This window comes from Misgurnus anguillicaudatus, chromosome 24, assembly GCF_027580225.2.
Source record: "Misgurnus anguillicaudatus chromosome 24, ASM2758022v2, whole genome shotgun sequence".
In the NCBI taxonomy this organism is placed as follows: domain Eukaryota; kingdom Metazoa; phylum Chordata; class Actinopteri; order Cypriniformes; family Cobitidae; genus Misgurnus; species Misgurnus anguillicaudatus.
In genome coordinates, this window is record NC_073360.2 from 11499343 (window position 1) to 11503577 (window position 4235).

Sequence of the window (4235 nt, forward strand, 5' to 3'; positions counted from 1 at the left end):
ACTTTCTTAAATATTTGTATCTCAGCTGATAGGGCTGATCGTTACAGCGTTACTTTACTTCAGAAAAGTAATAGTATTACGCAATGAACGTTACTTGTAATGCTTTACGTGTCCTCACTATGACACACCCCTTGCAGCATTGTTCCTGCATTTTGTTTCACACAGGAAGCGTTCTGGAAATGTTTCTTGCTCCACTATTACTACAGTAGTCCCAATTCTAGGAGCAACCCCATTACTTGTGTTCACACAAAAAGGACTCTGACAGTTTTATGGCAATAGGATCAATACACTGTGTGAAAGAAGTTTAAAGACCGCGTAAAGGTCTTTTCATTTTAGAAAACTTTTTTTGAACACAGTATAAGTGTTAGATTGTTAAACAGTCTTTCCACATTTCTGTGTTCAGGATTATTTGGGCGGGGCTAAAGCGGTGGCTCGATGACGCACTGGAGCCACGCGCATGGCCCCGCCCCTAACACAATCACCTGCATCCATTCAGGTTGTAGCGGTATTGAAAGTTGCGAGAGATGTCAGCTTTCCCAAGAGTGGGCGTGGTTTCACCGCAGACAGCGGACACGCCCCCAGCTTTCGAAAACAAAGAATCCTGCACGTTTTTTCAAGATTTCCAACTTATTTTATTTATTTATTTATTTATTACTTTTCATTTCAATTTGGCTGGGTGTGTAATATCAAGACTTTAAAGGGAACATATCATGAAAATTGGACTTTTTCCATGTTAAAGTGATATAATTTGGTCTCAGTGCTTCTATCAACCTAGAAAATGTAAAAAAGATCAACCCAGTTACTTAGTTTTGGTAAACCATTCTCTGCAAGCATGTGCAAAAATAGGTCATTGAAATTTGGCTCCCCCTGTAATACCGCCCCTTAATCTATACTATCCAACCACTGCAATGCCATTTAATGCAGCTCATTTGCATTTAAAAAAATGGGCACATTTTTGCTCACACCAACAAAGTGGACATTTTAACATGTTATAATACATTATCTATAGGGTATTTTGAGCTAGAACTTCCCATATGTACTCTGGGGACACCAAAGATTTATTTGAAATATTTAAAAAATCCCCTGAAAATGTCCCCTTTAAGTGAAATGTTTATCTAACCCAACAATTCTTTTGATCTGAAGGTGTATGCTTAAATGTCTGAAATTAATTTTTAAGAGAAAAATTGTGCCAACATATTAATATCTATAAATAATATAGTTTTGATTTAATTTGACATTTTAATAATTAGGTTTTAAATCTAAACTGTTGAAAAAATATTAATAAATGAATAAGTGATTCCACTTAACTTTGGTAAATCTAAATCCACCAATTTGTTCTTCCTCAGCGCTTTCAGTATTTTATTAATTCTGTATTATGCTGTGGTATGTAAAAACAAATGCCTGACAGACTGATAAAAAATCTGTCCAGTTTGATAATAAACATTTGGATCACTTTCAGTGACAGATGGGCAAATAATCTTAAATATATCAGTTTATTTAAAGACAGATATGATGCTGCAGTAAAAATGATGAAGAGCAGCTCCGACTCTGAGACTGCTACATCCAAAAGTTCCTGTGAAGTTTCATCTGCTTTAAACTTTTGTTGCTCCCACTCATCGCCTCATCTCACACTTTTGTTAAAAAAGTCATATTTTAAGTGTATGTTTATGAAAAACTTCTCTGAATGTCACTGTTTTAACAGTTAGTTGTTAATTATATATTTGATCTGCTCTATAACTCATTATCTGTGGATTCGGTGTGAGGCTATAACATGACATTTAATGTTTTTTTTACAAGGTGTAATTAAGCCGTGGTCAGAATGTGGGTTGAATGTATATATTGTGTTTCTACATACAATACATGTACAGTATGTGTGGGTTGAAGATACTGGTCACAAATTAGGTTTCATAAGTCAGTAATAGAACCAATCAGTGACCAATGTTTAATTAAAACTAGTTTGACATCTTCATCTTCGCCCTCTTGGAAGACAACTCACAAATGAGGTCTCCTTGTCAGACGTTAAAATTACTTTTAATCGTATAGGGGTTTCACAATGCACATTGTTTCAAGGCAGCTTTGAGAGAAATCGTATTGTTCCTACCAAGCCGATTCAATTGAAAACTTAATAGTAATTCAAGATGGGGGAAGTCGTGGCTATATGTCATGAGTGTTTGGTCAATAGTGGGTAACCAGAAATCAGGTATTATAGTGTAATTACTGTAAGTAGATTTTTCGTAGGTTGAGGAAAAGAATATTGATCAAGCTCACTTTAATGATTAAGTGACCCGAACTGGTTTCTGTGGTGCATGTAGATGTGATGTCATTGCTGTTTTACTGGTTAAGGCTTTAGCTTTGGTCATTGAGGAGCAGACAGTGTCCTCTTAATGTCCCTCGCTGTCCGATTAAGAGTAGCATTTTGTCCTCTGTGGACTGATTTCATCGCTGACCTAAAGGATACAGACGGTCATCATCGACACAACTCTTTCTTTTTCTCGCTGTCTGTGTCAAGTAGCTGGTGGTTGGCATTTGGCACACAGCAGTGATGTGGAAGATTGAGCCGGACTGAAAGTGGATCTGGTGTCCTAAGGATAAATCCAGAGAACAAGACAAGGGAAACAAATTAAAGAAATGGCTGTGACTAATGCAGCATAACTGAATTGAGGGATGAATTACAGCTAGTTTATGCTTGGTTTAAAACAATTGCCTAGGTTTAGAGAAAGAGTATCTGAATCAAGAACAATTTTAGGAAGTCTATTACAAAATTTAGGAGCCATGTTTTGTGAATTTCAATATTCTAAGTATTATCAATCGTATGTGATGGATTATAGTGAAAAATATGTTTACTTAGTACTTCAGAAGGTAGACATACAAAAATTTAGTAGACTTTAGTATTTTCTACTGAAGTTAGTTGTTTCATATTAATTATTAACAATAAAATGGGACTTTTTGTACAAGATGAATGTTATAAATATTACTCAGTTAATCCCAGAAGTTTGTTATGAAAACTCATGCTCTATGGGGCATGATCTCATGAGAATATCGTCGCTGTCCGATGAAAACCACGTATGTCCATTTTGCCGATTTTGAGATTTTTCAACAAATTTAATGTCCAGGTTCATTTCCGTATACAGTATGCTTCACATATCTAAATGGCCAATGAAAAGTTGTAAAATCATGTCATCTGATTTTCACGTATATCCATTTGGTGTCAAAGCTGTCAATCACGCCGTGTATCTCCCGCCCTGTGGAAGCATTTCGCCGGTCTCGTGAAGTTTCATCGAAGCTCAGCACTGGATAGCCGAATAAACACAGCCTGGTGAGACGATTCACATGTTTACATGCGTACTTTTCCCCTGCAGATCGGATCACAGATCGGAGTACACCACCCCCTTCAATACGATCCAAATTTGCATCCGATCGTCCTCAATCGTATTGATTAAGGTGTTTACATGAAGGCTTTTCAGTACAATCGAGCCATCAATATGATTACAAATGGATTATTTGGTTGCATGTAAACGTACCTACTGACTTTCTTTCATCGAGGTAAACGTTTCCCCTCTGACGCCAGACGTACGTCTAGGAGTGACAATATTACGGTAGGATTGTGCAAACAAATGTGTCTAGCATTACCATGTCAGTGTATTGATTCATTGTCCCTTCATAGTTTGCAAGAGACAGTTAATAAATGTATAATTAATATTAAATAAACTAAGCGTATTTAATAAACTAAGACGTAGGCTGTTTAATAAACTGAGCGTATTCATCTGTCAATATAAAACGCGACTTGGCCATTCTAATTAATGATCGGAAGAACGCGTATCGACCACCATTACTGTAAAATATGCATGTATGTCCATTAAACTTAATTTTGGTCAAATGTGGATTATATCATTACACTGGCAAGAATATGGTTACATGTAAAGATGCCGTACCAAGTATGACAATGCTACATTCAACTGCTTTTGAAATACGATGTTTTTTTCACTTCCTGAAAAATAACCGTTTTGGACATACGTGAGTTTCATCGGGCAGCGACGATATGTGTGTTACATAAACTGTGGTTGTACCACACCTACATTTACTTACGTTTTTATACTCACTGAAACGTATAATATCGACGTATTGACAGGACTAATATATTAATTATTTACATATTAACAGCTGTACAGATGTATTCCTGTGTATTTGTATGTATTCCTATCCATAAATAATAAAAAAATATATTATTTTATTTT